Below are 22,617 nucleotides of genomic sequence, written 5' to 3'. Positions count from 1 at the left end.
GCAGATTCGGCACGGCGCCGCGCCAGCCGCCAGGGGGCGCCTTAACACACGGGTAGGCGTAAGGACGGTCGCAAAGCGCGCATGCGCGCACGCAGCAGCGGGGCGCCGTAGGGAGGGCGTTATGGTCGCGTTCTGCTGAGCGCGGAATGGCAGCGGGGGGAGGAAGCTGTGTTGATCGTCCGTTGCGCGGGGCTCAGCGTAACGGCTGCCCTGGGCAACGCTGAGGGAAGGGGGATTGATCTCGGGCTGAGTGTAAAGCGCATAAGTCGCTCCGGAAGTTATGCCTCGTATTTATTTCCACCTCAACAGGAGGAAGGGGTGTTATCCACAGGGATGTGGGCAAGTGAACCTAATGGGGCTGGGAGGAGAACTGACTGAGAGCAGCCCTGTGGAGGAGGACTTGGGGTCCTGATGGACGAAAAGCTGCACACGAGCCAGCAGTGTGAGCCTGCAGCCTGGGAGGCCAACGGCAACCTGGGCTGCGTCAACGGAGGGGCGGCAGCGGGGACAGGGAGGGGACTGTATAAATATTCTGTTCTGTATAAATATGCTGTGATTCTATGACTGCCTCGTGGGGCCCCGCTGCTGGGGGAGGGATTGGAGCTGTGGAAGCGCGTCCAGCGGAGGGCATGGGGATGCTCGGAGGGCTGGAGAGCTGCTGTGAGCGGGAAGGTGAGGGAGCTGGGCTTTAAGGTCCCTTCCAGCCAAAGCCGTTCTGTGATTCTGTGATTTATCGCATGGGGGATTTGCAGGAAGAGGCAAAGAGGCGGATGAATAGGAGGCAAATGCTTTCTATGCCCTCACCTCCCCCAGCTTGCAGAAGCACAGCGCTCTCAGCACCCCAAAGGGGCTGGGGGGTAACGCGGCGATGAAGTCAGACCCAAAAGCTGCTGATATCCCCCCCCCCCGCCGTCCTTTCACCATCCCCACGGGGCTCAGCGTTTGTGACGCGAGCTGCGAGACCACCAAACGGCGGGGAAAAAAACCTCGGAGGTCTGCTTTTAGGGGAGGAACGCGTCCGTATCTCCATATAAACAAAAAAATCCCGGAGCAGGGGCTGCCGGCTGGCGCTAGATGGCAGCGGCCGCTCGCTGCCTGCCGCCGCCCCGCCCGCCCCCGGCCCGGGCCCCGCTCTCCGGCATTCCTGCGGGGCCGGGGCGCGGCGCAGCCGGGGGGCAGCGGGGCCTCGGCGGTTTCGCAACGCGCGGGGACGGCGCTGAGCTCCGGGACGGATCCCCGCCTTCCCCTCCCGCCCCCGCTCCTGCGTTCTGTTTTCTTTTTTTTCTGTTTTTTTTTTTTCTTCTTCTTTTTTTTTTTTTCTTTCTTTTTTTTCTTTTGCCTTTTCACATTTGTCATTTTTCCCCTTTTTCCCCTTTTCCTTTTTCCCCGTGTTATTTTTTTTTCCCTTTCTTTCCTCATTTCTCTTTTTTCTCCATTTTCCTTTTCCCCTTTTCTTTCCTTTTCCTTTTTTTTTTTTCTTCTCCTTTTTTCCCTTTTTTCTTCTTTCATATTTTTTTCCTTTTTTTTCTTCTTTCATATTTTCCTTTTTTCTTTTACCTCCCCCCCCCCTTTTCCCTTTTCCCTCTTTTTTCTCCTTTCTTTTTTTCCCCTTCCCTCTGTTTTTTTTCCTCTTTTTCTTTCTTCCTTTCTCTTTTTCTCCCACTCAGTCCCAGTGATGCTTGCCTTCCCTTAGCTCATTTCAGTCCTTAAGGCAACAAAATCATTCAGATACATCCCTCCAAACACAAGCCAAGCCACAGCAACATGCATGTGAAGTTCACAATGATTTCCCAGCACTGGGGGATTTTTAGGCTTCCAGCAAACTGTGCAGGGCCTGAGGCATGCATGTGCTTGACCTGGCTTTTAAAGTCTATTTTTTTTTTTGCTTCCAAAGCAAGGTGGCTGCATCCAGCCTGCTTCTAGGGTGCAGCCCCCTGCTACTGCTTCCTTCCAAGCCATGTTTGAGGAGAAAAATAGCTGGTTCCATCCAAACCCACAGTCCAGGGCATGCAAATAATCATGGGATAAGTAAGCCTGTTCCCAGGCATTGCTTTCATTTCTGAACGTAAAGCTGCTCTGCTCCTCTTCATGATCTCTCATGTGAACTGTTGGAGGGTGATGCTGCTCTGCCCCAGGGCTGTGCCTGTCCCATTGAGGTCCCCAAGTGCTGCCTGCAGGGAGGGATGCAATGTAAGGCAACCTCCTGCTTTGCTTTCATCACCCCCATCCTGGAAGTAATGGATTGGGTCTGCAATACCCGGTGTTGCTGAAACTCACCCCCTCCTGGGATCTGTGTTTTTTTTTTTTAGACTGAAATAGGAAGCACAAACCTCACCCTGAGCTTCCTCTAGGGTTTGGTTCTTCCTAGAGGTTGCTCCTTGCCAGAAATTTATGCACCATTGGCCCTGATCCAGCCAAGAGCTTAAACTGCTTAGTTTCAAACCATCTAGACCCCTCTTTGCTTTCATCCCTCCTTGCCTTAAGCCCTCCTCATTCTCCGGGCTCTCCTTGCTAGGGTATGCTCGTATTATGTTTAAATTACCAATTGTGCCACTGAATGCTTGCTGCTGGCTGAGGTGCTCAAACAAAAGGCTGTTTGCCATCTTCATCAGAGACCCCCCACGTCAATGATGTACCCATTCTCCAGGGAGTGAAACCAGCAGTTCACATTGGCACAGAGCGCCAAAGAACTGTCATCCATATGGTCACATCTGCCTGACAGCTGGCACCAAGGTCTGCCAGGTTTGCTTGTGCAAGAGCTCAGACAGCAGTGCTGGTTGGTTCCCAACCCTTCTGCTGCCATGAATTTCAATTCTAGTTCAGGGAATTCAAATGCATATTGATTAAGGACCTTTTATGGATGCCTTGCAGAGCACATTAAAAATAATTTAAAACTTGCATTCCAGTATTAATGACTCTTGTCTCCAGCACTTTGCAGTTATTCAGTCTTGACTTTTAATTGAAATGCTTTAGTTAAGACAAATGCCTTCAGCCAAAGAAGACAAAGTGTCCTTCCAGGTGCGTTCCTGCACGAGCAGTTCCCCAGGGCAATAGCAAACATAGGGACTGGAGAAGTGAAGCCAAGAGACACACAGAGACCACATGCCATATTTTGCCCTCGTTGAGTTGGTTACCTTCCAGCTGTTTGCAGCTTTTGAATCTCCAAGTTTCCAAATTGCAAAGCAGCCTTTGGAGTCTGGAGAGGAGCCTCTGTTCTTCAAGACTGTACTCCAATAAGTCTTTTCTTTGAGCTTGCCCCCATGTAGCACTCAGAAATCTATGGAGTTTCAGCACCGGTCATGCTTTTATATCCTACTCCTTACAACCCAATGGATGTACATAAGCCAAATAAGCCTGAGGCAATGATTGCTGTTCCTGAGTTGAGCACCTCATGCCTCAATAGTTGTGTCTTCTTCTGCCTGTATGCACGATGCCAGGCAGTTTGTTCCCAGCCTTGAAGCTTGGGTCTGGAAGTGCCCCTGAGCTTGAAAGCATCCTCCAGTTGAAAGCATCCTTCTTCATTTTGGAGGAGCAGCAGGAGATGGCATACTGGGGCTGGCCCAAATAGGAGACAGGGGTCTGCACTGAATGTCATGTAGTAAGTAGAAGTGTCATGAAGTAGAAGATGATGTGGGTTATGAAGTCTTATTCCAGTATTATCCTCTTGATCCATGATGGGAGCCTCCAAGATGGCATGCAGAGGGTCTTTTTTACTTTGCATTCCTGCTGTACTCTGTGCTGGTGTGGCCTCACGTTGAATACAACAAGCAGTTTGGGCATCACAATATAATATTAATATAATATTAAGGACATAAAACTACTAGAGAGGCTCCAAAGGAGAGCTGCGAAAATAGAGAATGGTCTGGAGAGCAAGGCGTATGAGAGGTGGTCGAGATCCCTTAGTTTGTTCAGCCCAGAGAAGAGGAGACCAAGCATTCAAGGATCATCTGAACAACGCTTTCAGGTTTGGATTTTGGGTGGTGCTATGTGGAACAAGGAGTTGGACTCAATGATCCTTGTGGATCCTTTCCATTTTCTATTCTATGGTTCTATGATCCTGTAATTCCCTTTGTCTCCAAGGAAGGACAAGCCTACCACAAGCACAGGGTGGGCACTGCGATGTCTGATTTGGTGCTCAGACCACCAGGGTGTCAGTGTATACATGGAAAGCTCGAGTCCTGGCAGTCCTCACTCTCCCTGTTTTACAAGGACAACTGCATCTGAGAGTCCACTCCCTCTCTTAAGCATTTAAAGGAAATCCATATTTTCCATCCGGACTCTGGTGGGACAGGCCATCCACTGCTATCCAGTGCCTTCACCCTTTGTGTAGGACCAAAGCTGGAGGGGACCTAGCAGCCACCAGCATTTCCAAGCTCCCCAAATGGCTGCAGTGTCCCTGTATGAGGTTGGAGAGTCCCCATGTGCCCATCAGAGCTAACGATCAGTTGCTGGATACAGCCTGCTACGGTTCTGATGTAAAAAATGCCTTACTCCATCTGCTGATTGCATACTAAATTACCTTTTAAATTTTACAACTGCACATAAAATGTGAACCGACCAGCATGAAAAATGCTTCTCCCAACCTCAAGTGGCTTTCCTATGGGTTTCATCAGTGCCAGGGGAGTTGCTCAGTCGCTCGACACTTCCCTGGAGACTGAGTTGTCCATCCAGGCCATGATGTGTGCCACGCAGCAGCACTTGGTACATACACTGTGAGAGGAGTCACAGGCACCAGTGCAATTCAGGTGTTGAATAGCAATTGCCATAGTTCAGTTCCAGCGTTCTTTAAGCCAAATCTGCAGCTTCTAGGAACAAGTGCTTGTTTAACATCACACCCTAAAAAGTTTCCTGGGAGGAAAGGCTTCTTTCCTCCCAAGTGGTAAAAATACTGCTCCGTGCTGCTGCTGTCATAGTGGCATTTTACAGGCGGTTGAGTTGGGCTGTGTTTATAAGGCTTTTGTTGTTGATTTTACCTTGTGAGTCACACGGTAATGGGCTTCACTCCCCAGGTCAAATGTTTGGCTGCCAGCTGTGATCTTCATCCGACAGCAAAGCAAGCATTCACCAGCTGATGGCCAGGAGTTCAAAATGATGAGCTAAAGCTCGAACACCCAAGTAAGGAGTCCTCCAGACCCAAAGTCAACATATTTAATTCTCTCAGCTTGTAACCAACAATACGAGCTATAAACTCGGAGGGCACACAAAAGTTCACTCGCATCCTGACTGTGTCAAGCAGAATGTGGAGTGCTGTAGTTTGGGTATATTGAAGAAGAGCTCAACAGTGGCTGCCTGTACTTTCTCAACTCGCAGGTTTTGTTGAAGGATCTTACCTTTGTAATTATGCACATGAAGCACTCAATCCAGACTCTCCTCACCATGCAGGGCAATTCAGGAGACAGAAGGGAGTGTTGTAGCTTGAAACTCATCTTTAATTATCTGGTGTTTGTTCACACTCAAATCAAACAAACAGAGTGAAATGTCCTACCAGCATAGTCCATAATTCATGACTGTGTTGATTTCTCTCCTAGGCTACAGTGACATCAGTGAATAATAGAAAACTGGATCCTGTCAGAGGAATGAAGGAGGGATTATCTGATGTGGTGGGCAAATGCTCTCCCAGGGACATGATAGCTATGGCAGCCTGCAAGAAAAATAGTGAAAGCACATGAGATTTAACTCATCAGAAATGTGAGTTTAATGCAGATTTGTGTTTTTATGTTTTAGCATCTGGAGCTTCCAATGTGTGTGACCACATCCTCCTTAAATTCAGCAAACTTTTAAAAGCGAACCACAAAGGAAACACAGAACTGACTTATTTAGGGAGAAAGAAAAGCTTTTGTTTTCTGTTATTTTACATGGACACGGCCCCACTTCTTCTGGGTCTTTTGCTATGCAGGCAGATCCTCATTGTCCCAGAGGATGTATCCCAGTCCTTCAGGCATTACCCATCTCCTGTCTTTAAGCTGCAGTAATAATATTTTCCTGACCCACAGGAACAGAGGGGAAAAACTGTACTGATAGAACATCTGAACAGCCTGGCAGAACAGGGGAGCCAGACCTCACCTCTTCTTTTCTCTGCAAGACAGTAAGAAACCACATCAAGGCATCTCTTTTGATTTTCCATTTCTCAGCCTCAGACTGCACCTGTGAGCTGCTCATCTGTCAGAGAGAAAACCCATGTGGTGGTTATTTAAGGAAACAGACCACACACACTCACATCAGTGAGGAGTCCAGGTCCCACAGGAAACTATCAGGTTTTGATTCCTATCTCAGATTATAGACAGGTACATCCCTGAGAGCAAACTTGAGCTTTATGCAGGTTGATGTTTTCTGAGCCACTGCCCCAGCAGAAGTCTCAGGAAATGCAAAAAGCCAGGATGCCAGCCCATTGCCAGTGCTCAGTTTTCACACTTCCACTTCCCAGATGCCATCTTCAGCAGTGCCATATAGGAACAGTGACCGCAGGAGTGGCCTTTTGCCAAGAGACAGGGTGATGGAGATAAACACGGATTCTTTGGGCTGGGGATGGCTGTGCTGAACAGCAGATGGTGCAAGAGGAAGCATAGCCATCAGGATAGACCAGTGTTTTTCCTAGATGATGGTGAGTCAAAGCCAACAAGCTGTTGGCTCCTGCCTTAAGTGGTGTCCAGTCCAGGAGAACAGAGAGGACTGGTGGCAGAGGGTTGAGCTGTGAATGTGGGAAGGTCAGCGGAGGAGGGAGAGCCTTGAGGCAGGAAAGCGATGCTCAGGAAGACGTGCTGAACTCACTCTAGACTGGGTGGGGCAGGAGACCAAAACATGAATCAGTTACTGAGGCTGAAAGGAAGCTAGTCGTGGTCATTGGAAGTTGGCTGCCACTGACTCGCCTCATTGCCAGCCAGTGCAATGCAAGCTGGACAGGATATGCCTGGCAAAAATCCTGCAGAAGTTGATTAAATCATCATGCTTTTGCTGCCCAAAACCCTTCCCACACCTTTTTTTCTGCAGTGGCTTGTGCAACAATTCTCTAATACCCTTCAGCATCTTCCAAGCACCTTCTGATTCCCGCTAGCCAGCTGTCAGACCGCAGGGAAAGTGTAAGGGAAGATGGAGCACTGTGCTGTCTACTGCTTCTGCACTGAGATCTTTTCTGTTTGCCATGCAGGGTGTTAAGAACAAGGAGGACTAGAGAAGTGAACCACAGTGGAGGAGAACCAAAATCACCGAGAGCTCCTAGGGCACTCTTACTGTCCCATGGAACCAGGGGGATGAATTATGAGTTTGACTTGCTCATTTGATTGTGGAATACCTGGTGGTCCTGGATGCAGTGTTATAGGAAAACTCTGGCCATGCTCTGGAGTGATGTGCCTGTCTTAACACAGTTCTCAGGAGACTTCTCTGTGGTAGGGCACCCCACTGATGCCAACATATCCTCCAGTGTCTTTCAAATAGATTATCCATCACCCCATGCTCCAAGTTTCTAGGTCAACCCTGATGGCCATGGGTAAAGGTGGAGCATAAGCCTCAAGTTCCCAGCCATTAAGGGTCACCACTGCCCGCTTGGGAGGTCAAATCACCATCTGGGGCAGAGTAACAGATACAGACTTTGGCTCCCTTAGTTAACATTCTGTGCTAAAACAGTGAATGGCTGCTGAGTGATGTCAGTCTGTTTCCTCCAAATTTAAGAAACAAAAGTGTATGAGTTCACCGCAATTGAACTGAACTTATATCAAATGCAAAGATATATTATCAATGTTAGTGTTCGTTTCTTCTCAAAGCATACCGAGCATCTAAAAGATATCTAAAAGTCAAGTTGTTTTCTTCGTGTCATTTATAGAAAAGGAGTCTTCTGGGATAACTAAGGTAGGCTCTCAACCCCTCCTCCAGCCCTTGCATGGCAGTCTAATGGCTCTGGTTCAGGGTGTAGGGCCAGGAAAACTGAAACCCAATCGCAGATCATCCCAAGACTTCTGCTTCCTCAACTGCAAATGATAAAACAGGAAATCTTACCAAAGCACAACTTCATGAAAGGCAAGGCAGACAAAGAGAGTGACAAAATGGCATCATAAATGACTAAACAAGCCTCATTTTTTTTCCCAAGGATCCCATGTTATCAATAGCTTCTCTCTCCTAATTTCTATGAGCCAGCTATCAGCCCCTTCCTAGGTTGTGTCATGAAAGAGGGAATTTCCTAATGAAGCTCTTGGGACTATGATAGAGTGACTGAAAGAGTTGGGGGCCACATGTGGAATTACAGTATCACAGCATCATTACGGTTGAAAAAGATGTTTAAATTCCCAAGTCCAACCATTGGTCCACCCCCACCATGCCCACTGACCACATCCCACATCTCCATGGCTCTACAATACCTCCAGGGATGGCAACCCCACACCACCTCCCTGAGCAGCCTGTGCCACTGCATCACCACTCCTTCTGAGAAGAAACTGCTCGTAATGTCCAACCTGAACCTTCCCTGGGGTGAGATGACATAACAAACAGGTTGGTAGATAACAGAGGAACCAGGATGAGAGATGATGATGTGAAATTGCCCACCATGCAGAGAAGGAGTCTGAGCGCCTCAGCAGGAAACTGCCAGTGGCAGAGGGACCATCCTTGCTGGCTGGAGGTTTACCTGGCCTCCGGATGGGGACCAGCCAGCAGTGGAGCTATGAGAAAGATGGGGCTGCTCCACGCTTCTGCACCGCAGCCAGCTCCGTGCAGTTCATCTCTCCAGATTTCCTGGTATTTGTTCTCTTGTTCTGGGAAGAGAGGAGAGCTGCAAGAGGCCCATCTCACAGGGACGTGCAGAGAAAGGAAAGGCCATTGTGTGAAAGAATTTGGTATTTCAGGGTTTGTTTTCCTTTTGACACAGTACAAAACAGCACCATGTCAAAACCCTCCGTAAGTCAAAACAGAACAACAACAAAGAAGAACAACAAAAATAACAGTGGTGTTCATTTTGGATGTGATCGGTGAAGTGTTTCTCTTTGCTTTTTGTCTTTTCCATCTCGGAATGTCTACAACTGCAACTATTTCAGGAAAATGGGAAGAAAAAAATCATAGAATTGTTTGAGTTGGAAGAGACCCTTAAAGGTCATCTATCAAACTCCCCTACAACAAACAGAATCCCCATCAGAACTAAGAAGAGAGCTTTTCCCAGCATCAAGGTGGGCTCAGCACTGCCACAGCCCTCCTGCCCACCTCCATGGGTTCTCCATGTGATGGCACTGAGACCCAACCATCTCCCCTCCTCTTGGAAGCAGTGCAAACCATAAGCAGCGGCGACCTGGGTTTTGCACCAGATCTCCTTTAGCAGAAGGACTTCTGCACAGCACAGGCAAGACGTTAGAAAGGTTGGGTGTGAAGCTGCACTACCAGCAATGGGGAATCATGGATGTGTGCAGTGCTTTGGGTCAGACCTTCCACGTAAGGAGGACCTGGCCCAGCTCCCTGATGCCCTGTGTGGGTTCATGCCTCTTCCTCGTGCTTTCAGCCCCAAGAAGGATGCTGTTTCATGGCCATTGGAGCTCAGATGAGTTCCCCCCATGGAGCAATTCACAGTGCTGGTCCCTCCAGCTCGCAGCTCGCTGCCGCTTCTCCCCGCCAGCTTTTGCAGAGCGCTTGGCGCTGTGCCCGGCAGCCTTTCACTGCTGCCTTTTCATTCCCCTTAATTCACTGCCTTTCCTTGCAAGGAACAGAGGGAGAGTTTGTTCCAGCAGACGGGCCCCATCCGCTCCTCCCGTCCGAGGGCTGGGAAGAAGGGATGGAGGCGAAGGGAACTCTCCCACCCCTCCGGGGCCCCGCGGGCGCGCTGCTTCCCAGAAAATACGGTAAAAAGCCTTCAGCCTAAAAATGTAAGTCTGATCTCATGACACAGGGTGGCCCTGCATTCCTCACCTCTGACATAACCCGCTGGGAGTGTGCTCGCGGAAAAACACAAACAAGATGTACTGGGGCGGCTGGCGGCAGGGCCAGGCGGCTGGCAGATGTGTGGGGTGGGAGAGGAGCCCCTGCTGCCCTGCAGACCATGAGCACAGAGCGTTCCTTGGCAATGCATGAGCCCACGACCTTGTTCACCCACCCTCCTGCCCCAGCCCCAACCCCACGCTGGGGTCGGTAATGGGGTTGGGAAGCACACAAGGGGGGCAGCTGAGCTCCCCCGAGAGGTTTTGCTGAGGGTGTTTTTAGGGATTTGGGTTTTTGCAGTGGGTTGGTGGTTGTTATTTGTTGTCTTGGTTTGGAGATTTTTGTAAGACTGTGGTGAGGAGGGGGCAGTGGGAAGAGGCTGCTGGGGTGCCCTGGTTGGAGTCTGCACAGGGTCCCTTGAGGCACAACCAGAGATTGTGACACCAAAACCCCCACATAGTAAAACCCATGGACCTGGAGCCTTCTGCTCACCCCAGCAAATTGCTCAGCACCATCCTATAACCTCCTGCTCCCATCAGCAGTGATGCCAGAGGGTGCATCTGCTCTAAGTGCACCATGCATAGGTGCAAGCTGTGCCCCAAGAGCACCTGTGGGTGTCACGGGGCAGCGATTCCTCACTTGTGCAAATGGGAAGGTTTGCCAGGGATCACAACCGAGCTGTCCTCCCATCTCACCCACTTGTTTACTTTCTTCTGCAAATGCCCTAAACCTTGACGACGACCTATTTTCCCTTCTGTTGTGCAAAGCTTCTTTCCTAGAAAGCGGCTTTGCAATGCTCAGTCCAACCAGCCGAGCTCTCCTCGGCGTGTGCACAGGGAATGCAGCTCCAAATGGCTGGCAGGTTTAGCTGAGCTCCAGCACACCCCGAGCCCACACACAGATGAGCTGGGAGACGTGGTCAGATGCTACCTGAACCTGTCCTGTAAGACTGCCTGCTCCAAGGGAGCAGATGAGCAGCAGTCAGCCTTCGGACACAGTGCTCACAACTTGTTTTCCTTATTTCTCATTCATCCGTTTGCTTCTGTTCCAGCAGACAACAAAGTGAGGAGAAAGCTTTTCTTTCCTGCAGGCATTTCTCCCCTCTTTCTGCCCTCACTGTTCCTGAGCAGAGAAAATATCTGATTTTTTTTTTCTTTTTATTTCCCATTTTGAAAAAAAAAAAAAGGATTGTTTCCTAAATAATTCTCCCCACAATAATTCCTAGTTTTCAGGATGACTGCTCCTTTGGCAGAGGGAAAACAAGAAAGAAGAGGAACAAATGTAACAAGGAACAGTGGTAACAAGAGAAATACGGTTCAAATTGGCTTCTGCAGAGCACAGTTTGTACCCAGAGCAGCACAGTGCTTTGCTCATGGCTCCCATCCTCTTCTCAGCTGCCCCTTTGCCCAAGGGTTCCTATCCTTGCTGCTTCCCAGTGCCAGAGTCATGCTTGGGTTGACAGCAGCACGGGTGCTGCCTCCTTCTCTGCACTTAAGTTTTCCACAATTTATTTTCTTCTCCATCCCTAACCTACAACCCAGGGTTTTTTTTAAGTTAACTTGAACTCAGTGATGATTTATTTTAAGGTGCCCGGCTGTAACCTGAAGCCAGAGACATAAAATTAGCCTTGCAAACTCCTGTTGGCCAGCTGGGAGCACAGGTTAGGGATTCATCCGACAGCAGCAATGGTTTGAAGATTACTGCTTGCTCGCTCCTGCAGCTTGGCTTTGTAGCCAAACCTGCTCTTGTCCAGATGGATGAACTGCCCTGTGTTGAAGCAAAACACACGGCATGAAGCCTGATATTCCAGGGACAGGATCTGTTAATGAAGCATCTCATGAGCCCTCCAACACATACACATGTGCAACCATGCTTTGTCCAAACTGCTGAAGTCACCAAACTTACCATTACTGCCAGGGCCTCCCAACATTGTGGTTGTTATGTCCACGCTGGAGCATGGCTGCTATATGCATCCAACCTGCAGAGATTCTGGAGGAGACTTGCATAACCCAAATGCCAGAGAAATAACACATTTGTGGTGCATCAGCACTTTCCTTGGCTGGAGATAGCAAGGCACCTATCGTGAAGTGTGTGGAGCTGAGAAGGCAAAGGGGTGTAGATGCCTATTGAAAACCCCCTAAAAAAGTGTTACCAGTCTGAGATAATAAAGGGAGTGAGCCACTGGAGTCACTAACTGATCTCCTTGCTCCTTGGGAAGCCACAGGACTGGTGCTTAGAAGAACAATTGATTCTCCTAAGTGTCCTGACCTTCCCTAAATGTACAACCAACAGCCCGTGTATGGATTCTCTTGTGTCCATTGTCATAGAATGGCTTGGGTTGGAAGAAACCATAGAGACCATCCAGTTCCAGCTCCCTGCATGGGCAAGGACACCTCCCAGTGCATAAATCTGCCCAATCTTGAGCCCAGGGGCTTGACCACCTCCAAGGATGGGAAATTATTTCCTGTGAAATAGCATGATTCCTATGATAACTACACAAGCTATGCCTGGAAAACCAAAGGAATCCTTGACTGAAGCTTTTCTTTGAATTTCAGTAGCCCTGCAAATAATTCTCCCAGGTTTGCAGAGGAGTTCTGGATGTGGCATTAGTCTGAGTTGATATGAAATAAAGTGGTCTCTGGGAGAGTGTTATCCAGTCATGGTATTTTTTTAAAATGCATATTGAAATGCAAACAAGTATGGAACTGGCTGATGGGCAGACATCTGTCCTTATTTATGCAGGGATTATTGGGCACCTGGTAATCTTGCTGGTGAGCAGGATCAAGCCTCTGGGCCCCAAGCAAGCAAGTGAATTTGTGTCCCCACTGCAGGCTAAAATGAAGCATCCTTTCAGCATCTCTGCAGCCAGTGGGCTGGACTGCAGCTGTGTCTGCTTATCATAGTCAATGTGGTGCATGCAATACCTTCACCCAGAATGCTGAGCAGCCTGTCCAAACAGTCCATCTGCAGCTAAAATTTGGGTGCTATGAACACACAGGGAGTGTGATCTTGGCAGATACCTTTATCACTGAAACAGCACTACTATATCTCCAGTTTCATGACTTCTGTCCATTTCAAAGCCCAAACTGAGAATGTGTATGTAATGAATAACCTCTATTGCACCTATGGGCTTAGACTTCAGGTCAAATTACTGATTTAATAACCAGAGGTGCATCAGCTGATCCATATAACTAACTGACTTCCTGCAGGAGTTACACCATGTCTTCTAAGCTTCTGCCTCAGCTTCCAAAATTGTCATCCCTTAAGCAGTCATTCTGGATGCCTGAGCAACCTGAATGCCTGGTGGCCTCTGGGGTGGCCTGAAGGTCATCCTACAGCTGAAATCCATCCACGCTAATGCAGATCTCCTGCCTCGTAGGTGGGACGTGTGGTCTTTCCCCGACTGCACATAGCTGTGCCACAGGTAAGGATGTAATCCTCCAACCTCCTCCTCCGTTTTTGATAGCCAAGCATAGAAAGAGAAAGGACGTTATCATAGAGTCATTAAGGTTGGAAAAACCCACTGAGATCATCTAGTCCAACCATCACAACACATAGATCTGTAATATTCAGTTATAAGCTAAAACCCTAAGCGTAGTCTCCATGCCAAGCTTGATATTTTCTTTCACATTCCCTTCCAACTAAAGGATTTGAGAAAGAGAACACACCCCTGTCTATAGTTGCTTCAGGGCAGGAAAATCCCTTCATGCTTCCCCCCCAGCAGCTGGGAAGGATCATCAGATTGATTATGGAAGGTCGTATATCATATATTTGCTATTTGTTTTCCACAGAACTGCAGCCCATGGCTGCCCAAGGATGAAGAACCAGCCCCTCAGGGCTCACTTAGAGATGTCATGAACTTGTGGCTGTTGGTGGGTCTCTCTGATGGGCAGAAGTCAGCTGACGAGATGCTGATGCTCATATAGTGCTTGCAAGATCTTCAAGAAGAATTGCATGGCTGGTGACATTGCATTCGAGTTGTACAGTGCTACAATACCCTGACCATCAGAGGACCTGGATTTTATGACACAGAGATCAGTGCTGCAAAGACATGGAGCCTGGACCTGAGCCCAGAGCTTGGGACCAGACCTGTGTCATACCCACACCTTAGAAGACAGCACCGTGTTCGTGTTTTCTTTTTGCAGGCTGAAAGCTTTCCTGGACCTGCTGAGCACTTTCTTCTCCTGTAATTTGTCGTGACTGTCAGGGTGCCAAGAGACATGCCAGACCCTGGGCCACAATAGTGCTATAGACATGCCCAGAGAGGAAAGCTGGCAAAAGGTAGTGTATGAAGTGGGATATGTGAAGCCACTGGCAAATAGTTTGGTAATCACGTGGGTCAGTTAGGCTTGGCACAGGGCAGAGCCCGTCTGCTCATCAAGGAAGGCAGAGATGAAAATTCATCATAGAATCACAGAATAATGGAATTATTGAATCATTGAATGGTTGGAAGGGACATTTTAATTCCACCCATCTCCAGTCCCAGTGCCATGGACACAGTTGCCACCCACTACATCAGGATGCCCAGTGCCCCATGCAACCTGGTCTTGAGTTGGGTGACTTCTGAGTGAGAGCTCCAGGGGATTAAACAAGGACAATTACTTCAGAAGGACTGAGGTAAAGGACACAGTGTTGTCTCAGTGGGGCCACAAACTCATTTCAAAATAGATTTTTGCAGAAAGATGTTTCCCATTCCCCAGATATCTTGCTCCTAACAATGATTCTCATTTCACAGTAAGGTTCAGGGCTGGAGGAAGAAGCATGAACCTTGCTCAGCATTGGTGCAAGGGATGCTCCTCACCTAGAAAGCTTAACCTCAGAAAATGGAAGAGCACAATTCACTCCTTACTGATAGGGAAATGATGCCATGAGTCAGCAAGACAGACCACAGATGCTGTCCAAAAGCATTGCAGCAATTAGTTTGGGCAAGGTGGAGATATATTCCCCCAAAATGAAAGTCTCTGTAGGTTGTTACCAGTGCTCACAGCCATCTAGTCCCTTGCTGAACATTTCTGACCAAAATCCTTCCAAGCTGATCTATTTTCAGCCCAACCCACTTGATACCTTGATTGCTACGCAGCTCTTTTAGCTGCTCTTAGGTAAACACACTGTCATTCCCTGGCATTTTGCCTCGCTAAGACCAAAAATATGAGTGGCACAGAAAATAAGAAAAGCTGTTCTCCTCCGCCAGGAAAAATGATGCTATTTCTGAAATAAACTGTTTTTAATACACCTCACCAACCATGCACATATACATATATGTATAAATATACTTGACCTGGAGGTCCAGTTCCAGTGCTGGCATCTTGTATGGAGACAGAACAGAGAGGGAATTATGTACAAACCAGGACACACCTTCAGTCCGGTGTACATCTGAATGCAGAACCTTGGTTAAGATAAAATACTGAGGTCTGATCCTCATTAAAGCAGGTTGACAGGGACTGGTCCAAGCTGCAACCAGGGGGTTATGGGCTGCCATGGAGAGCATCTTCTGCCCTAGCGACCCATGCTCCCCATACCTTAAACTGCACAGCATCCCCAGGGTTGAACCAGGGCAGGCTGGAGCAGATCAGTGTCAGAGCTCTACCCGTAGCAGGCCTTGTTTTTGAGGAATGACAGTGACGTTGGCCAGACTTCAAAGTCACTTTTTTTTCAGATTTCTCTTTAGCAAGTAAACACATAGAAGTCAACAACAGATGGAGCATCACATGGAGTTACGCAGGTCAGCAAAGGCTTCGGAAACCCCATGAGTTTGAGGAGGCAATAAATTGGCAGGGGATGTGGATGGGAAATTATTCTGAGAGATGGAGAAAAAAAAACAGTGGGTTGATCCGTCTCCTCTGTGATGTGCTCAGGTTTTGTGGGTGGGCAGATAACAAAAGCTCCTGGTTAGGAAGGTTTTGAGGTTTCTCTTTGGCTGCAGGTTGTAAAATTCAAGCAGAAAGATAACAAACTGATAATAAAATGGGCAGGAGTAAAGCAAAGCAAGTGCAAAACAAAACCAGATTTTGTGTAAGGAGCAGATTGAATTGATGTGACAAAGAAGGAGGAGAGCTTTTTCAGTAGCTTATGTAGTGCTGCAGGGAGCTGGGAGTGACAAATGAGGAATCTGCACAAGTGGAAAGCTACAGCATAGGGCTGTGTGTTGAGGAAGAAAGAAAGGAGAAAAGGGAGCAAAGGACACCTATTATTAATAATAATAATAAAAAACACATTCCATTTAAGATTTATTGATAGCACAGAGCCAGAGAATCTTTCATGCCTTCGCATTTCTGAGCTAACATTACCCAAGAGTGGGTATTGGTGGGGATCCACTATGAGCCATTGAATTCAAGTGGAAAAGAGCTCCGGTCTTTAATATGCAGAAATTAAAACACTTTGGCTGACAGAGCTTTCAATCTGAGAAACCTGCGCTGTAGTAGCAGAATAGCATTAGTGCTCCTGAATACACAGCTGGTGATTTTCGAGCACGAAATATCATGCATTGAAAATGAAATCGCTCCATTTAGGAGATCAGTGTGGTGGGTATGGATGAATTCGGTGCTGGATGAAAAATTAATGGTTGCCTTCAAACAGGTGTTGACTAGCTGGTGATGTTCCAAGAAAGGACAGTCCCATCTGGTCGTGGGGAGAGCTGTGATGGTGTGAAAAAAAATAGAGTGATCAGCATGGACAAAGAGCAGCCCATGAACTCGTGTGAAAGAGAGTTTTTGTCTCAGAGGTGGAGGGCTCAGTCTGTGAGAAAAGTAGGGCTACTTCTACATGGGGTGTGAATGGAGAAATTTGAGGTAAAATGAGGCTGGATGGTTGGGGATGGGGAGTCACAGAGTTAACTGGGAGCTGGAACTGATGCATCAGAAGGAGAGGGCTGAGAAACACCAGCTAACATTGGGAGTGGACTTGATTACAGCATAGAATTGCCTCTGAGGGGAGGGGATGAGGGGCTGCCTGATCTAGGGGAGAAATATATGATAGCAGTGGGTTGGAAAGCTGAGGTTTGGGCAAATCCGAATGAAAAAAAGAAGCACCTTTTAACAGAGATGGTGACAAATGATTAAGATGCACTTGAAGGGCAGCGGCATGTCTTTCCCCACACCAAACCCTGTGTGCCACCTTGGCAGTCCATGGAGGCACCTTGAGGTGACCCATCTGGTCCATTCTGCTGGAGGAGGGGACAAGCAGGTCCCAGCTTCCATCAGCTGCTCCTGGTTTGCAGTTTAGGTAGATAAATCCTTATATTTACAAAGCAAGGCTGCCCGCATGCCGAGTTGAGCTCTAAATCAGAAGATGAGCTCCCTGGGAGGGTAATCGGTATCTTTCATAAACTGCAATTGGTCAGAGGAGTTGGGGATTTTCCTGGCTGCAGCCCACGCACCTCTGCCCATGCTGTGTGAGACGTGCAGGGCAATTTACCTATCGACAGCTCTTGGTGCTGGGCAAATATTTGTCTTATCATGAGTTTAGCAGTGATAGCTAAAGGGCAGCGGCAAAACAAAGCCCAGGAAAGACCCAGCTCTGATCCAGTGCAGCTGGAGAAGCTGGAGGCTTTCCAGTCTGTGGGTGCTCAGCGTGTCCCTGCCCGGAAGGGGCTGCGGGGGGAGCTGGGCTCGGCACTGCAGTGACATTTGGAGAGAGCAGGAGGTCACAGAGCTGGAAGCAAACACAGGCAGTGACTGTCCTGCAGTGCACAGCCAGAGAGCTGCCTCTGCAGAGAGAAAACACAGGCAGCACGTCTGAAACCTGTGCTTTGCTTCACTGCACTTTCATCCCATAAAAAGTCTTTTAAAAAGTACAAGTAGATCTTTTTCCTAAATCTTGTTCCCTTTCCCTTTTCCCTTTCCTTTTGCCTTTGCCTTTGCCTTTCCCTTTCCCTTTCCTTCTCTTCTCTAGGAAGAGACGGAAGAAGAACCCATGGAGACAATGTGAGACATCCCCAAAATGAAGCCAGGTACCCTGGACATGCTCCATAGGCATAGGGGGACCCAGGGTGAAAGCCCACCCAAGGACCACAGACAAGGGCACCCATGAGAACTAGAGGGTAGCTGGAGAAGCAGCGCCTTTGGGTATAGCAGCTGTGTGGAACCTCCAGTAGCATCGTACAAGAAATGCTTGGCCTGACCCAAAGCCCACTAGTGTAAATAAGGAGAAGCATTGCTTCCAGGAACAATATGGATGTGGTGCAATCAGGGAGAAAGGCAAGAAAAGCTGTGCAAGCTCTGCCTAACATTCTTCTGGGAGATAATAATTGCCAAACTGCGCTTGTTCCCTGCCTCTTTCCCACTTTATCCTTCAGGGACATCTGCTCCAAAGGGGAGAACCTGATAACTGTGGATTGGGTCCTCTGGTGGAGGCTGGATATGGCCCCAAGGCAGCCAGCTTCCCTGTGCACAGCTCTCAAGCTGGGGATGCAGCCTGTGAGTGGTTCAATTAAAAGGTTTTGCAGCAATGACACCAGCAGAGGCACAAGAAGCAGACGACCTATTCACAGACCAATTAGTCGTATAAATAAATGTGTGCAGGACAGTGAGCCCATCAACCGAGCGAGCCATGCCGGAATGCTGAGCAGCACTGGAAAATGTTTTATTGGGAAGTTTTAAATGTCAGTGATGGGGCTGTGTGGCTTTCCATCAGCCCAAGCCTGCCCATGCTGATCCTTCAGGTCATGCTGTCTTTTCCCCACGCATGCCATTCTCATGGGCTTGGCAGGGGCAAACACTTGCCATGCATGTTTTACTCAGCTCCATCATGTCATCCTTCCTTTCCTGGCTAGAATAGGCCATCAACTCCCATTTCTTCCCATCAGATTGGGTTGCCTTGCAAAGGACCCTGCCCCTCTCACCCTATTCAGTGGGTTCAGTGGGGCCAGCACCACTGAGCTACAACCTCCTGCATCCCCAACATAGACCAGGTGGGTGTCAGAGCAGCTTCAGTCCCAGTAGGCATTTAGTGTCATTTATACCAGGGCTAATTACATCTTAACATTTTCCCTCTGTATTTTGGTATTTATTTTGGAAAAGCTCCTCCCTGGAGTCACTTTCTTCCCCAGCTCTACAACAACAACAATAACAGCAGCGCACTGCCTTTTCCCTTGGCTCCTTCCCTCATTATTATAGCTCTGCCATGCTGTTCCAGTACAGTCAGCAGAGGAATTCAATCAGGCTGATGAGTAAAAGTGCATAATTTTATGGCTGCATATCAACTGCTTGTTATTAAACTAATCAATCAGCTTCAGCGCAGCTACCGGTACAGCACAGGAGAGGGCAAAATGAAAGAATTGCTATGCTGTTATTTTTCCAAAAGGACAAAAAGACAATTCCAATCTGGCCAACTGAATTCTTTGGCTTGTACTTCTCTGCTGTAAGAAATGCTCTGCGTGAGTTATGGATCGGTTGACCTGCAGCACAGTAAGAATGGAACTGGTGCTGCCCTTGTGCTCACCTCCAGCACTAAGCCCTAACACGGCAACCTGCTGTAGGGAACCAGCTTTAGTAGGAGGTTGGCATGGATCATCTCCAGAGCTCTCTTCCAACCTCTACGATTCTGTGATTTGCCGTGCCCCAAGACCCAGGAAAGTCACCAGGTACTCTCACCATATCTCCTCAGAAAGAGTGGTAATGCATTGGAACAGGCTTTAGGGAAGTGGTGGAGTCATCATTCCTGAAGGTTTTCAAGGAACATGGAGATGTGGCACTAAGGGACATGGTTAGTGGGCATGGTGGGGAAGGGTTGGGATTGGACTTGATTTTAGAGGCCTTCTCCAGCCTTCATGATTATGATTCTGAAGGTCTGTTCTCCATGCCCACAAGAGCACAACAAGTAAAGAATTGCATCACTCAAAGAAAAACCTGGGCTACACATCAGGTGTAGCCTACAGGAGAGGGTGAACAGCCACCAGGACATACTGCCAGGGGGCTCTGAAGGTCCTGGAGCAAGCACTGTGTGATTCTTCTATAGCAACACTTTGGGGTTGGTGTTGGTGAGATTCTGCTGTAGTCTAGAGACAGGTAGGATGGACTTGGAGGTCCCTCAGCTCTAGAGGAGAGAGAGACCCATCCTCTTTGCCATCCAAGAGGAGGAAAAGGTGTAACAGGGCTTGGAACCTCAGAGCCAGACAGTGGGATCTTTTGTGTTAATTGACATGGGCACTGGGAGAGAGGGAAGGAAGGAAGGAAGGAAGGAGAGAAGGAGGAAGGGAAGGAGGGGAGGAGGGGGGGAGGAGGGAGGGAAGAAAGGCGGGAAGGCGGGAAGGAGGGAAGGAGGGAAGGAGGGAAGGAGGGAAAGAAGGAAGGAAGGAAGGAAGGAAGGAAGGAAGGAAGGAAGGAAGGAAGGAAGGAAGGAAGGAAGGAAGGAAGGAAGGAAGGAAGGAAGGAAGGGCAGACCACTTGCCACTTGGTCCATCACCCCCTAAAGCTGGCACACCTCTCCGCCAAGTTGCCTCCATATCCTACAGATGAATTGAAAAAGCCAAATTGAGCAAAAGGGAGCTGGAAGTGTTGTTCTGTGTCCTCTGAATGCTGCAAGGCTTCAGCCTGGGTGAGCATCCCCAGACCCACTGAGCAAGCTGCATTCTGCCAGCTTGAGCATCCTTCCCCACTCACACAGATTAAATTGCACTGGCTCCTTCTTGCCTTATTATTTATCACTTGTTTTACTGTTGCATCCACAGGTGCATACCGCTCTGCACTGGACGCTGTGCAAGCATACAAATAACCACACTCCCTGTGCCAGCAAACCCAACAGCTCAGCACAGATCCAGCCCCAGGGGCTCATCCTGGGCAGCGAGTGCAACCCTCGAGCTCCAACACCATCCTGAGCTGACAGCTGCCCTCCTCCCCCCCAGCCACCTCCAAGCCGTTCACGGAGTGATCCTCCAAATGATTTTTCTGGAAAACCAATTAAAGGAGGAGTTACATCACACAGCAGCCAGCCCAACCGGCGCTGCGTTGTGCTGACGAGCCCTGCCTGTATTTTGGGCTCTGCACCACATTGCTCGCAGCTGCTGCTGCTGCTGCTGCTGCTGCTGCTGCTGTGCTGGAATTTGCAGCTCGCTATCTAAATATACTGCAAGAAAAAAACTGATCAAAGCAGCTAAATATTATTGTCTGTGCTCAGATGGGCGGCACGGAGACCAGAAAACCCCTGGTTGCTTCATTTTTTCCCCTGTGCAAAACCACAGACAAACAAAATCGGAAGGGTTAGGGTGTGGAAAGAAGCAGAGAAGACAACTTTCAGTGGGTGTGAAGTCAGCACAGCCCAGGGCTTGGAAGTCAGGAAATTCCAGTCCCTACAGCCTTTAGCAGGGAACAGGACGTGCTGCCTTATGGGAGACCCTATGGGCTTATGTTTCCCTCTAAGTGATGCCACATACTACCTTCATACCTTTAGGTATGGGATCATAGAATGGCTTGGGTTGGAAGGGACCTAAGAAAACATTGAGCTCCAACCCCCTGCCGTGGGCTGGTTGCCACTCACCAGGTTTGGTCCATCCAGCCTGGCCTTGAGCACCTCCAGGGATGAGGCATCGAGAGTTTCTCTAGGTAACCTATCATCACTCATCATCACCCAACAAGTGTGCCCACCCCTCAGTATCCAGGCTGAGCTTCTTTAGGAAGCACAGAGCTTCCCGGACCCTCCCCCTGTGTAGCTGGCAAGAAATAAAACAAGACAGGTTGAGCTCAGTCTGTGGCAGGGGCGGGGCTTGGCACCAGGATGGGGGTCTAGGAAGGTGCCCATGGGCCAGGCTGGCCCCCACCATCACTCAGGCAGAATTCTCAGCCCTCAGTTCCCTCCCATAAATATTCCAGGTGAGCATCAGCACAGCCGTGCAGAACAAGCACTGCTGCAAATGAGTAGTCATGAATAATCACTCTGGTTGCTTTGAAAAGCTTCTTATCCTTTGCATAAGAGACTCAAAGAAGAGCTGGTATTAAACTGAGGACTACTGCTTGGTTTGGTCTCCAACCATGAGATGCATGGTGGCATCTCACCCTGCTGACATGGGGGAACTGGGGGCAAAGGAAGATGGGGCAGTAGCTCCAGCAACAGCTCCTGACCACATGTCTCCAGATGCATTCCGACAGTCCATGGGATGCCTGGTAATCTGCCTGATCTGCCTTAAGTTCTCCAACTGCAATATGGGATTAAGCGCCATTGGTGCAGGTATTATGATTTTACATCCATTACAAGGTGATGAACTTCTCCAGTACCAATGAGAACAATTTGTGCATGGCTGAAACTCAGGAGTACAAATAACTTTCTTATGAAGAAAACCCTAAAACCCAATCTCTACTGGTGCATTTAACAAGGCTGCGAGCAGCTTCTCTTTGCATGTGTCAAGTTGTGCATGGCATGCCTACTATTAATATAGACAGTTTCTTATCCTCTTTTCCTCATTTCTCCTTTTCACAGACCAGTACATCCCAACCAGGAATTAAAGATGCAAATGCAAAACCTCCTGGTGTCCTTTAATCTCCCCCAGCTCTCCATCCAGCCTTTGAGTTTGGCCTGGGGAAAACCAGCAACAGGTCTGCAAGCTGGGAAAAGGAGAAAACAGGAAAAAGCAAAAGGAGAAAGTGCTTGCGATGCTGTAGTTAAGCCTGCAGCAAAATATTTCCTTTGCTACCTATTTATTGGTATTCTTCTACACCAAGGAAAAGGTTATAAAAACAGTCCCTGGACCATGGGAAAATTTCTTTTTGCTGAGAATAAGGAATTTTTGCAGAGCCTCCTTCA

General features: G+C 48.6%; 1 long non-coding RNA gene across 2 annotated transcripts; it reads left to right on the top strand.

The window, feature by feature from the left end:
- The first annotated feature begins 61 nt into the window (after window positions 1–61).
- On the top strand, window positions 62–22,206 carry LOC149917609 (uncharacterized). Of its 2 annotated transcripts, XR_016467929.1 has the most exons (4): window positions 62–672; window positions 5,529–14,166; window positions 17,776–17,833; window positions 20,552–22,206. It is a non-coding gene; the product is annotated as an uncharacterized LOC149917609 (long non-coding RNA). The 2 variants fall into 2 exon arrangements; XR_016467928.1 differs by lacking the exons at window positions 17,776–17,833; window positions 20,552–22,206 and having other exon boundaries at window positions 5,529–13,309; window positions 13,677–16,083.
- Window positions 22,207–22,617: the final 411 nt, after the last annotated feature.

The sequence above is a fragment of the Phasianus colchicus genome, chromosome 6 (genome assembly GCF_987193195.1).
Source record: "Phasianus colchicus chromosome 6, bPhaCol1.hap1.1, whole genome shotgun sequence".
NCBI classification, from domain to species: Eukaryota; Metazoa; Chordata; class Aves; order Galliformes; family Phasianidae; genus Phasianus; species Phasianus colchicus.
This window is presented reverse-complemented; position numbering and strand designations above follow the sequence as displayed.